The following is a 14,465-nucleotide window of genomic DNA, read 5'->3' as shown; positions in this document are numbered from 1 at the left end:
AAGAGTTCGGGGAAACAGTCTTGATGAAGTGTTTCCTTTTAAAGTTAATCATGTAATGTGTTCAAATGTGTGTAAGATAGAAGGATAGATGGCAAAAAGGATGAAGCTTTACCCCTTATTTTCACTGGATGCGTAGCAGCAGCGAAAAGTGGCCGCCACAGAACGGCGCCGCCATCCGCCGTTCCGATTCGGCTTCGCCGTGCAGTGGAAAAACGCAGACTTTTACGAGCTCTCGCGAATCTACACAAAATCACGTGATAAGTGGGAACACTACGGAACGTCTCGATTTTTGCCGTCCATCAATACTTGACTTGTGGAAAAGACAACAGTTTGCCTTGCAGAACAACCTTTTTACTTTTTTTTTGTAGCTAGCAACAACACAACAGTAACATCATCCCTTGCGAGCATCTACACACACACACACACACATACGTGTTTGGGTGACATATGAGGACTTATGACAAAAACGTGACATATGGGGACATGCCTTTCCAATGGTCCTGCAGGCCTGGGAATCAGACGGTTAGTGAACCAGAATTTTAGAAACACAGTGGTCTATTGAGATTTTTGCAACTCTTTTGTTTTTTTCTGAACCTGATTTTTATGGTACATATGAGGACTTGTCAGGTTTAGGTGACAAATGAAGACCAGAGTGTTTAAGATTTCAAGTTTATGTGACATATGACGACCATGACGTCACAGAGTGTTTAAGATTTCAGGTTCATGTGACATATGATGACCATGACGTCACAGAGTGTTTAAGATTTCAAGTTTATGTGACATATGATGACCATGACGTCACAGAGTGTTTAAGATTTCAGGTTCATGTGACATATGACAACCATGACGTCACAAAGTGTTTAAGATTTCAGGTTCATGTGACATATGATGACCATGACGTCACAGAGTGTTTAAGATTTCAAGTTTGTGAAATATGACAACCATGACATCACAGAGTGTTTAAGATTTCAGGTTCATGTGACATATGAGGCTAATGACATCAGAGACTTAACAAAACCACCTGAGTTGGTTTAGTTGATGTGTTGTCATTTAAAAAAAAAATCCCAATCCCATGCTACTGTAATCTAAAACCAAGAAGAGTTTAAAAGAAACATGGGTAAACATGTAATTGTCAACTAAGTGTAACTGAATTGTTTTTGTGGATTTTGTCGCTAAGAATTATCTGGAATAAATACAAAACGCTTGCTGTTTATTTTGCTTTTTTAATTGCTGGTAACATACTCAAACTACCACAGAAGATGTGGGAAAACATTTTTTTTCCCTTTTTTTAATATAATTCTTTTGTGGATGTAGTACTTGATGGCAAGCCAATCTCTGTCCTGTAGAGCTACTAGTTCTTTATGGAGGCAGGCTTCACAATCTTTTTTACCTGGTACTTTGTTGCCAGTTACAAAATGCAACATGTGTCATTCAACTGCTTCCACTTCTTCCCCTTTGCAGCTGTCATAAAGGAGACAAAATACAATTTCTTACTGAAGGAAAAATGACTATAACACAGTGAAAAGGTGCAAAACGTAATATAATATTCTAGTAAATGATGTGGATTATTTATTTACCCCGCTTTGGAGTGGACCAAGTGGAAGAAGCTTGAGACATACCCACTTCCAGCGATTTGTCCTGCTGTCAATCTGAAAGGAAGAATTAGAAAACTGTAAAAGTAAACATTTAACATATTGTGCTTTGTGAAGCAGCGGAGTATATGTGTTGTCTGTCTATTTATGAATAATGCAGACCAGGAGTGTTGGCTGAGTTCTTAACGTTTGCTTTCAGAGCGTGCATATCACAATATACAAGATGCCGTCATGGCGACACAACCTATACCGGGCTACCGCGCATGCTCGTCACTCCTGTTGCATGCTGGGTAGGGTAGTTCTTTTTTCCCCTGGCTCATAACATCACAATATAGTACCATGTATATGTGTTCAGTTTATCAAAGCACCAAGCAAACAGATATGGTCATAATTATTTTAAGTCCACTACGCAGAATAAACACAACATTATTAATATTGCTACTACGGATAATTTGATCAAAAATTCCCTAAAACAGCCCACTACCTATAATATAAGTTTTTTAAACATAAGATCCCTGATAAAAAAAAATGGTTCTGCTGTTACCTCAGAAATTGCCTGTTCAGATGTTATGATTGTGGCTCAGAGATTTGTATGTAGATTATATTTATTTTCCATAACAAACAGGATAACTTAAATACCCTGGCAGTGGCAATAAGCTTAAATGTTTGTATTTACATTTTTTGAGTTGATTTTCATAAAATTTGCTATTTAACTGCTACTGTTTAACAAGGACTGATTTAAATTGTGTTTGCTCAACAAATGTTTTGGCGCTTTTGTTCATGTGGGAGAATATTCCAATAAAGAAGCACTACACACTACTTTTGAATTCATTATTGGGCTTTGCGTATACAATGCATTTAATCGCGATTAATAAGAGAAATAGTGCGATTAACTTTGATTAAAAATTTTAATCATTGCCCAGCCCTAATATATATACAAACCCCGTTTCCATAAAAGTTGGGAAATTGAGTTAGATGTAAATATAAACTGAATACAATGATTTGCAAATCCTTTTCAACCCATATTCAATTGAAAGCATTACAAAGACAACATATTTGATGTTCAAACTCAAACTTTTTTTTTTTTGCAAATAATAATTAACTTTGAATTTCATGGCTGCAACACGTGCCAGAGTAGTTGGGAAAGGGCATGTTCACCACTGTGTTACATCACATTTTCTTTTAACAACACTCAATAAACGTTTGGGAACTGAGGAAACTAATTGTTGAAGCTTTGAAAGTAGAATTCTTTACCATTCTTGCTTGATGTACAGCTTAAGTTGTCGTGTTTTACGCTTCATAATGCGCTACACATTTTCGATGGGAGACATGTCTGGACTGCAGGCGGGCCAGGAAAGTACCCGCACTCTTTTACTACGAAGACACGCTGTTGTAACACGTGGCTTGGCATTGTTTTGCTGAAATAAGCAGGGGCGTCCATGATAATGTTGCTTGGATGACAACATATGTTGCTCCAAAACCTGTATGGACCATTCAGCATTAATGGTGCCTTCTCAGATGTGTAAGTTACCCATGCTTTGGGCACTAATACACCCCCATACCATCACACATGCTGGCTTTTGAACTTTGCGCCGGATGGTTATTTTCCTCTTTGTTCCGGAGAACACCACGTCCACAATTTCCATATATAATTTGAAATGTGGACTCGTCAGACCACAGAACACTTTTCCACTTTGCATCAGTCCATCTTAGATGAGCTCGGGCCCAGCGAAGCCCGCGGCGTTCCTCTGTGTTGTTGATAAATGGCATTTGCTTTGCATAGTAGAGTTTTAACTTGCATTTACAGATGTAGCGACCAACTGTAGTAACTGACAGTGGTTTTCTGAAGTATTTCTGAGCCCATGTGGTGATATCTTTTACACACTGATGTCAGTTTTTAATGCAGTACATCGCTTACGTGCAGTGATTTCTCCAGATTCTCTGAACCTTTTGATAATTTTACGGACCGTAGATGGTAAAATCCCTAAATTCTTTGCAAAAAAAGTGTTTAGCAGTTTTAACATCAAATATGTTGTCTTTGTAGCATATTCAACAGAATTTGGGTTGAAAATTCTTTGCAAATCATTGTATCCTGTTTATATGTACATCTAACACAATTTCCCAACTCATATGGAAACGGGGTTTGAATGTATTTATATATATATATATAGCCTATTATTTGCGCACTATTTACAAGTTATGTACCAAAAACACGACCACCGAAAAAATACTTTGATCAATGAAAACAGCGCTGCAGAAACCGGCTGTAAACAAGAGGCACTGCATTTTCTGAATTGAAACACTCATTTTAAAGCTTTGACATTAACATTTTAACACACACTAATCTGATTCAGAAAATATGAGGACCTTATATGAAACACACCTAGGTCTTTCTTGGTTCAAACAATATGAGGACATGACGAGTGCTCACATGTAGAATTTATGTTGTTGACTTGTAACATCTCCTGTTTTGCTAAACATGAGTTCCAAACTCCCTACTGACTAACATGGATGTACCCTTACGAAAATGTTGTCATGTAAACTGATCTGTGAGAGATTAAAATTAATAAATGTCTTTCAAAATATAGGTTGGGTCAAATTTAGAGCAGATATAGTAAAAATAGACATGTAATAACCTGTTGGAGGGATGAAGTCGGTTTATGGCTGTCATCTGAATCTAGAGAATGTTGAGATAGAATCTCAAACTGTTGGTTTCTGCAACAAAACACAAAAATATAATGTCATAACTAATTAATTATAACATTCTCACCACTTTTTGTTGATAAAAATCTGAGCATACAATGCCAGATAAAGGGTAAAGATTATTACAGAGTTTCAGCTCTTAGACAATTCATTAAGAATGTAACACACACAAAAATCTGGTTCAGAAAATATGAGGACCTGAATTGAGACACTCATTTCAAAGCTTTGACATTAACATTGTAACACACATTTTCTGGTCCAGAAAATATGAGGACCTTATATGAAACACACCCAAGTCTTTCTTGCTTCAAACAATATAAGGACATGACGAGTGCTCACATGTAGAATTTATGTTGTTGACTTGTAACATCTCCTATTTTGCTAAACATGAGTTCTAAACTTTCTACTGACTAACATGGATGTACCCTTGCGAAAAAGTTGTCATATAAACTGATCTGTGAGAGATTAAAATAAATAAATGTCTTTCAAAATATAGGTTAGGTCAAATTTAGAGCAGATATAGTAAAAATAGACATGTAATAACCAGTTGGAGGGATGAAGTCAGTTAATGGCTCACATCTGAATCCGGAGAATGTTGAGATGGAACCTCAACAGTTGGTTTCTGCAACAAAACACAAAAATATAATGTCAGAACTAATTAATTATAACATTATCAGCACTTTTTGTTGATGAAACTCTCAGCATACAATGCCAGATAAATAGTAAAGATTATTACAGAGTTTCAGCTCTTAGACAATTAATTAAGAATATAAAACACACTAAAATCGGGTTCAGAAAATATGAGGACCTGAATTGAGACACTCATTTTAAAGCTTGGACATTAACATTGTAACACACACTAATCTGGTTTAGAAAATATGAGGACCTTATATGAAACACACCTAAGTCTTTCTTGGTTCAAACAATATAAGGACATGACGAGTGGTCACATGTAGAATGTATGTTGTTGACTTGTAACATCTCCTGTTTTGCTAAACATGAGTTCCAAACTCCTTACTGACTAACATGGATGTACCCTTACGAAAAAGTTGTCATATAAACTGATCTGTGAGAGATTAAAATTAATAAATGTCTTTCAAAATATAGGTTGGGTCACATTTAGAGCAGATATAGTAAAAATAGACTTGTAATAACCTGTTGGAGGGATGAAGTCGGTTTATCGCTCACATCTGAATCTGGAGAATGTTGAGATAGAACCCCAACAGTTGGTGTCTGCAACAAAACACAAAAATATAATGTCAGAACTAATTAATTATAACATTAACAACCACTTTTGGTTGATAATATTCTGAGCATATAATTCTACATAAACAGTAAAGATTATTATAGCGTTTTAGCTCTTAGACTATTATTTAAGAATGTAACATTCACTAAAATGTGGTTCAGAAAATATGAGGACCTGGATTGAAACACTCATTTTAAAGCTTTGAATTAAACATTGTAACACACACTTATGTGGTTCAGAAAAATATGAGGACCTTATATGAAACACATTGAAGTCTTTTTTAGTTCAAACAATATGAGTACATGACAAGTGATCACATATAGAATTCATGTTGCTGACCTGTAACATCTCCTGTTTTGCTAAACATGAGTTGTAAATTCCACAGACTAACATGGATGTACGCTTAAAAAATGTTGTCATATAAAGTGATCTGTGAGAGGTTAAAAGGATTAAATGTCTTTTGAAGTATAGGTTGTGTCAAGTTTTTAGCAGATATAGGGCAGCACGGTGGAACAGGGGTTAGTGCATGTGCGTCACAAATCGTTAAATCCTGGGCTCGTGATCTTTCTGTGTGGAGTTTGCATGTTCTCCCCGTGACTGCGTGGGTTCCCTCCGGGTAGTCCGGCTTCATCATACCTCCAAAGACATGCACCTGGGGATAGGTTGATTGGCAACACTAAATTGGCCCTAGTGTGTGAATGTGAGTGTAAATGTTGTCTATTTGTGTTGGCCGTGTAATGAGGTGGCGACTTGTCCAGGGTGTACTCCGCCTTCCGCCCGAATGCAGCTCAGATAGGCTCAAGCACACCCCGCCAACCCAAAAAGGGACAGGTAGTAGAAAATGGATGGATGGATGGATAGTAAAATAGTCAAGTAATAACCTGTTGGAGGGATGAAGTCGGTTTATCGCTCACATGAATCTGGAGAATGTTGAGATAGAACATCAACAGTTGGTGTCTGCAACAAAACACATAAAAATAATGTTAGAACTTATTAATTATAACATTATCAGCACTTTTTGTTGTTAACATTATGAGCATATAATGCCAGATAAATAGTAAAGATATTTATAGAGGGTTTCTGTCTCTTGTCCCGCTCATGTCTTGAGATGAACTTCCCTCGGTACTCGACCACAAAAGAACCTTTTTAAATTGATGCAAGAGCAAATACACCATATCCTGATAAAACAGTTTATCAATTAACAATGTTTGGAATATCTGTTTTAAAAAGGAATAATAATAGTCGTTACTTGACTAAAAATTCAATTACAAACAGAATTACTCTTTCATAAATGTAAATAATTATTAAATTAAGTACAACCCCCGTTTCCATATGAGTTGGGAAATGGTGTTAGATGTAAATATAAACAGAATACATCCATCCATCCATCCATCCATCATCTTCCGCTTATCCGAGGTCGGGTCGCGGGGGCAGCAGCCTAAGCAGGGAAGCCCAGACTTCCCTATCTCCAGCCACTTCGTCTAGCTCTTCCCGGGGGATCCCGAGGCGTTCCCAGGCCAGCCGGGAGACATAGTCTTTCCAACGTGTCCTGGGTCTTCCCCGTGGCCTCCTACCAGCTGGACGTGCCCTAAACACATCCCTAGGGAGGCGTTCGGGTGGCATCCTGACCAGATGCCCGAACCACCTCATCTGGCTCCTCTCGATGTGGAGGAGCAGCGGCTTTACGTTGAGCTCCTCCCGGATGGCAGAGCTTCTCACCCTATCTCTAAGGGAGAGCCCCGCCACCCGGCGGAGGAAACTCATTTCGGCCGCTTGTACCCGTGATCTTATCCTTTCGGTCATGACCCAAAGCTCATGACCATAGGTGAGGATGGGAACGTAGATCGACCGGTAAATTGAGAGCTTTGCCTTCCGGCTCAGCTCCTTCTTCACCACAACGGATCGATACAACGTCCGCATTACTGAAGACGCCGCACCGATCCGCCTGTCGATCTCACGATCCACTCTTCCCCCACTCGTGAACAAGACTCCTAGGTACTTGAACTCCTCCACTTGGGGCAGGGTCCCCTCCCCAACCCGGAGATGGCACTCCACCCTTTTCCGGGCGAGAACCATGATCTCGGACTTGGAGGTGCTGATTCTCATTCCGGTCGCTTCACACTCGGCTGCGAACCGATCCAGTGAGAGCTGAAGATCCCGGCCAGATGAAGCCATCAGGACTACATCATCTGCAAAAAGCAGAGACCTAATCCCGTGGCCACCAAACCGGAACCCCTCAACGCCTTGGCTGCGCCTAGAAATTCTGCCCATAAAAGTTATGAACAGAATCGGTGACAAAGGACAGCCTTGGCGGAGTCCAACCTTCACTGGAAACGTGTCCGACTTACTGCCAGCAATGCGGACCAAGCTCTGACACTGATCATACAGGGAGCGGACTGCCACAATAAGACATTCCGATACCCCATACTCTCTGAGCACTCCCCACAGGACTTCCCGAGGGACACGGTCGAATGCCTTCTCCAAGTCCACAAAGCACATGTAGACTGGTTGGGCAAACTCCCATGCACCCTCAAGAACCCTGCCGAGAGTATAGAGCTGGTCCACAGTTCCACGACCAGGACGAAAACCACACTGTTCCTCCTGAATCCGAGGTTCGACTATCCGGCGAAGCCTCCTCTCCAGTACACCTGAATAAACCTTACCGGGAAGGCTGAGGAGTGTGATCCCACGATAGTTGGAACACACCCTCCGGTCCCCCTTCTTAAAGAGAGGGACCACCACCCCGGTCTGCCAATCCAGAGGTACCGCCCCCGATGTCCACGCGATGCTGCAGAGTCTTGTCAACCAAGACAGCCCCACAGCATCCAGAGCCTTAAGGAACTCCGGGCGGATCTCATCCACCCCCGGGGCCTTGCCGCCGAGGAGCTTTTTAACTACCTCAGCGACCTCAGCCCCAGAAATAGGAGAGTCCACTACAGATTCCCCAGGCACCGCTTCCTCAAAGAAAGACGTGTTGGTGGGATTGAGGAGGTCTTCGAAGTATTCCCTCCACCGACCCACAACATCCGCAGTCGAAGTCAGCAGAACACCATCCGCACCATACACGGTGTTGATAGTGCACTGCTTCCCCTTCCTGAGGCGCCGTATGGTGGTCCAGAATCGCTTCGAAGCCGTCCGGAAGTCGTTTTCCATGGCTTCCCCGAACTCTTCCCATGTCCGAGTTTTTGCCTCCGCGACCGCTAAAGCTGCACACCGCTTGGCCCGTCGGTACCCGTCCACTGCCTCCGGAGTCCTATGAGCCAAAATATAATTCACAAAATTCACAAATTCACAAAAGAACCCGATAGGACTCCTTCTTCAGCTTGACGGCATCCCTCACTGCTGGTGTCCACCAACGGGTTCTGGGATTACCGCCACGACAGGCACCAACAACCTTGCGGCCACAGCTCCAATCAGCCGCCTCGACAATAGAGGTTCGGAACATGGTCCACTCGGACTCAATGTCCCGCACCTCCCTCGTGACATGTTCAAAGTTCTCCCGGAGGTGTGAATTGAAACTCTCTCTGACAGGAGACTCTGCCAGACGTTCCCAGCAGACCCTCACAATGCGCTTGGGCCTGCCAGGTCTGTCCGGCATCCTCCCCCACCATCGCAGCCAACTCACCACCAGGTGGTGATCGGTAGAAAGCTCCGCCCCTCTCTTCACCCGAGTGTCCAAAACATAAGGCCGCAAATCCGATGACACAACTACAAAGTCGATCATGGAACTGCGGCCTAGGGTGTCCTGGTGCCAAGTGCACATATGGACACCCTTATGTTTGAACATGGTGTTTGTTATCGACAAACTGTGACGAGCACAAAAGTCCAATAACAAAACACCACTCGGGTTTAGATCCGGGCGACCATTCTTCCCAATCACGCCTCTCCAGGTTTCACTGTCGTTGCCAACATGAGCGTTGAAGTCTCCCAGTAGGACAAGGGAATCACCCGGAGGAGCACTTTCCAGTACTCCCTCGAGTGTACCCAAAAAGGGTGGGTATTCTGAACTGCTGTTTGGTGCGTAAGCACAAACAACAGTCAGGACCCGTCCCCCCACCCGAAGGCGAAGGGAAGCTACCCTCTCGTCCACTGGGTTGAACTCAAACGTACAGGCTTTGAGCCGGGAGGCAACCAGAATTGCCACCCCAGCCCGTCGCCTCTCACTGCCGGCAACGCCAGAGTGGAAGAGGGTCCAGTCCCTCTCGAGAGAAGTGGTTCCAGAGCCCTTGCTGTGCGTCGAGGTGAGTCCGACTATATCCAGCCGGAACTTCTCTACCTCGCGCACTAGCTCAGGCTCCTTCCCCCCCAGTGAGGTGACGTTCCACGTCCCAAGAGCTAGCTTCTGTAGCCGAGGATCGGACCGCCAAGTGCCCTGCCTTCGGCTGCCGCCCAGCTCACAATGCACCCGACCTCTATGGCCCCTCCTATGAGTGGTGAGCCCATTGGCGGGATGACCCACGTTGCCTCTTCGGGCTGTGCCCGGCCGGGCCCCATGGGAACAGGCCCGACCACCAGGCGCTCGCCATCGTGCCCCAACTCCGGGCCTGGCTCCAGGGCGGGGCCCCGGTGACCCACGTCCGGGCGAGGGAAATCTGGGTTCATTTCGTTGTAATTCCATAGAAGTCTTTGAGCTGCTCTTTGTCTGATCACTCACCTAGGACCTGTTTGTCTTGGGAGACCCTACCAGGGGGCATGAAAACCCCCAGACAACATAGCTCCTAGGATCATTGGGACACGCAAACTCCTCTACCACGGTAAGGTAGCAGCTCAGAGAGGAGTAAACAGAATACAATGATTTGCAAATCATTTTCAACCCATATTCAGTTGAATATGCTACAAAGACAACATATTTGATGTTCACTCTGATAAACATTTTTTTGGTGCAAATAATCATTAACTTTAGAATTTGATGCTAGCAACACGCAACAAACAAGTTGGGAAAGGTGGCAATAAATACTGATAAAGTTAAGAAATGCTCATCAAACACTTATTTGGGACATCCCACAGGTGTGAAGGCTAATTTGGAACAGGTGGGTGCCATGATTGGGTATAAAAACAGCTTCCCAAAAAATGCTCAGTCTTTCACAGGAAAGGATGGGGCGAGGTACACCCCTTTGTCCACAACTGCGTGAGCAAATAGTCAAACAGTTTAAGAACAACCTTTCTCAAAGTGCAATTGCAAGAAATTTACTGATTTCAACATCTACGCTCCATGATATCATCAAAAGGTTCAGAGAATCTGGAGAAATCACTCCACGTAACCAGCATGTCTGGAAACTTACATTGAATAACCGTGACCTTCGATCCCTCAGACGGCACTGTATCAAAAACCGACATCAATCTCTAAAGGATATCATCACATGAGTTCAGGAACACTTCAGAAAACCACTGTCACTAAATACAGTTTGTTGCTATATCTGTAAGTGCAAGTTAAAGCTCTATTATGCAAAGCGAAAGCCAATTATCAACATCCAGAAACGCCGCCGGCTTCTCTGGGCCCGAGATCATCTAAGGCCGACTGATGCAAAGTGGAAAGGTGTTCTGTGGTCTAACGAGCCCACATTTCAAATTTTTTGCGGAAATATTCGACACCGTTTCATCCGGACCAAAGGGGAAGCGAACCATCCAGACTGTTATCGACGCAAAGTTGAAAAGCCAGCATGTGTGATGGTATGGGGGTGCATTAGTGCCCAAGGCATGGGTAACTTACACATCTGTAAGTTACCCATCTGCTTGGAACAACATTTGCTGCCATTTAAACGCCAACTTTTTCATGTGCGCCCCTGCTTATTTCAGCAAGACAATGCCAAGCCACATTCAGCACGTGTTCAGCTTCATAAAAAAGAGTGCAGGTACTTTCCTGGCCGGCCTGCAGTCCTATCAAAAATGTGTGGTGCATTATGAAGCGTAAAATACGACAGAGGAGACCCCGGACTGTTGAAGGACTGAAGCTCTACATAAAACAAGAATGGGAAAGAATTCCACCTTCCAAGCTTCAACAATTAGTTTCCTCAGTTCAAACGATTATTGAGTGTTGTTGAAAGAAAAGGTGATGTAACACAGTGGTGAACATGCCCTCTCCCAACTACTTTGGCACGTATTGCAGCCATGAAATTCTAAGTTAATTATTATTTGTAAAAAAAATTATTCGGTTTGGATTTACATCTAACACAATTTCCTAACTCATATGGAAACGGGGTTTGTAATTAATGTGTTACTTGAAAAAGAAAAGTTTTAAATATCTAGCATATGCAGTTGAGAGATATTTCATGAGAGCAGAGTGTGTGTGTGCCTTTAAAAAGCTGTGCCTTTTGCCAAGTGACGTGGGACGTCAGCGCCCAGACATAGCAAAATAGTTCAGCTGTATTTTTTAGCTTAGCAGTGGCAGTTAAGATAGTTCTGTTGAATGTTTTTGTTTGCGTGTGGATGAGGCCTCTTTCTATTTGATATCGTGTTCGTAATTACTTCCGGGGGTTGCTTTCATTAGTAAAAAGATATTACCTGCACTAAACCTTTTGTGCTTCTAACGCTGTCTTGTTGACATACAATCACATCAAAAGTAGCATGCCACATTACATAAAACGCATCGTAACAGCGTTGTAGCGTACATAAAAGTTATTAGATTACTCGTTACCGGTAAAAGTAACAGCATTAGTAACATCGTTTTCATATACCGCTGTTATACCATCCATCCATCCATCCATCATCTTCCGCTTATCCGAGGTCGGGTCGCGGTGGCAGCAGCCTAAGCAGGGAAGCCCAGACTTCCCTCTCCCCAGCCACTTCGTCTAGCTCTTCCCGGGGGATCCCGAGGCGTTCCCAGGCCAGCCGGGAGACATAATCTTCCCAAGGTGTCCTGGGTCTTCCCCGTGGCCTCCTACCGGTTGGACGTGCCCTAAACACCTCCCTAGGGAGGCGTTCGGGTGGCATCCTGACCAGATGGCCGAACCACCTCATCTGGCTCCTCTCCATGTGGAGGAGCAGCGGCTTTACTTTGAGTTCCTCCCGGATGGCAGAGCTTCTCACCCTATCTCTAAGGGAGAGACCCCCTACCCGGTGGAGGAAACTCATTTCGGCCGCTTGTACCCGTGATCTTATCCTTTCGGTCATGACCCAAAGCTCATGACCATGGGTGAGGATGGGAACGTAGATCGACCGGTAAATTGAGAGCTTTGCCTTCCGGCTCAGCTCCTTCTTCACCACAACGGATCGATACAACGTCCGCATTACTGAAGACGCCACACCGATCCGCCTGTCGATCTCACGATCCACTCTTCCCCCACTCGTGAACAAGACTCCGAGGGGCCATAGAGGTCAGGTGCATTGTGAGCTGGGCGGCAGCCGAAGGCAGGGCACTTGGCGGTCCGATCCTCGGCTACAGAAGCTAGCTCTTGGGACGTGGAACGCTGTTATTCCAAACACTTCTAATTAAAGCAATATAATACAACCTCTATTAGACAGTAAGGAAATGATCCAAATGAGATGTTGATACAGTTACCATTGATATGTTACATAACAAGACATACCTTTCCAATCATTGATCCACTGGGCCTTAAAACAAGACTTGTCACATCCAGATCAAATAAACTCGGTGGCTTCAGCCTCAGGATTACGTCTCGCTCTTCTTTTGGGCACGATGTCTATATCATGTGTTGATGCGCCTAACAAATCCACACATAAAAATGAAAAAAGTCAGTGACACAGAAAAAAAACAAAGAACTAAACCCTTCAAAAACTGTTACATTTAGGCTCAATGCAGACATGAAGCTTCTCAAACAAAGTAGTAATGTAACAATATCAGTAACATGCCAAGTCCACAGTGCTTATCAGCTTGAAATATTTGTATTTGAAAAAAAGTATAAACAATTTGAAGAACTCTAGTCTGTCTTGTTTAAAATTAAGAAAATGTTTACTAGCATAGTGATCAAGGGTGATGGGTCAAATGGAGAGAATAATTTCACCACACCTAGTGTGTGTGACAATCACTGCTACTTATAATCTTCCATGCAACTTTAAAAAAAAAATGTTAAATGCCTTGGCCTTGGCCCAGAACTGAAATGCTTAATTTAACCTCATAAAATCAAATCTGATTGCAATTAATAACAACAACATTTAACTGTTGATTATAATGAAGTATTTTCCTATGTTAAAAAACATTGGTCTATTTAATTACGTTAAACTCCATTTTATGCTCACCTGATTCAACCATGCTGTCGAAGACTGTCAAAGATTGTTTGTGACCAAGATAGATGTCCCCCTCCGGTGATGCAGGTCCCGGAAGTGATGTTCACTGAGCGCTCTGTTGTGCTCAAAATCGTGTGTGAAGTTGTGTATTTCGATTATAAATGGTCCTTTTGGAAAACCCTTTTTATATATATATTCAATATTAAGTGTGATACATGAGCTGTATAACTTCCATGATGAAAATAGTTAACTAGTGATTTAGCCCTCTGTTAGGAGCAGACATCGTCCAGCGGCCAATCAGGCGGCGCCTAACTGAAAATTGGACCAATCAGACGCCGAGACTCTTCAGAGTGGGCGGAAGTAACCATCTTGAACACAATGTAAAGTGAATACCTCCAAAAACAATCCCCATATTAATCCTAAATTTGCCCCAAAGATAAAAATACCCAAATAATGTGCTATTGTAACCATTTGAAAATATTGAAAATACTGTGTATAGTTTGAATTGCATTTGAATTATTGCCTTTGTCTCAATCAAGGTTGAAGGTTGTTTTTTTTTATGCAAAAACCTACATTTCAGGTACATTTAAAGCAATTATTGTGCGGCATTGTATTTTAGTCAACAGAATAGCAAAAAGTCCAATACAGTAAAATACTGAATCAAACAAATTAAATCATCACCATAATCCCTTTATTACTAATTGTCTAGCCCAAATCCTCTCCAGATAAACCAAATTAAT

The 14,465-nt window shown here is 42.6% G+C and overlaps 1 long non-coding RNA gene across 2 annotated transcripts; it reads right to left on the bottom strand.

Annotated features, from left to right (window-relative positions):
• Positions 1-878: 878 nt before the first annotated feature.
• On the bottom strand, positions 879-14,179 carry LOC133536204 (uncharacterized). Of its 2 annotated transcripts, XR_009802418.1 has the most exons (8): positions 13,738-14,179; positions 13,068-13,202; positions 6,423-6,498; positions 5,451-5,528; positions 4,873-4,917; positions 4,229-4,307; positions 1,578-1,649; positions 879-1,461 (listed from the first exon to the last, which is right to left on the bottom strand). It is a non-coding gene; the product is annotated as an uncharacterized LOC133536204 (long non-coding RNA). The 2 variants fall into 2 exon arrangements; XR_009802417.1 differs by lacking the exons at positions 879-1,461; positions 1,578-1,649; positions 4,229-4,307 and having other exon boundaries at positions 4,768-4,917.
• Positions 14,180-14,465: the final 286 nt, after the last annotated feature.

This window comes from Nerophis ophidion, linkage group LG17 (genome assembly GCF_033978795.1).
Source record: "Nerophis ophidion isolate RoL-2023_Sa linkage group LG17, RoL_Noph_v1.0, whole genome shotgun sequence".
NCBI lineage: Eukaryota > Metazoa > Chordata > Actinopteri > Syngnathiformes > Syngnathidae > Nerophis > Nerophis ophidion.
Note: the sequence above shows the minus strand (reverse complement) of the source record. Positions and strands in the feature narration are given on the sequence as shown.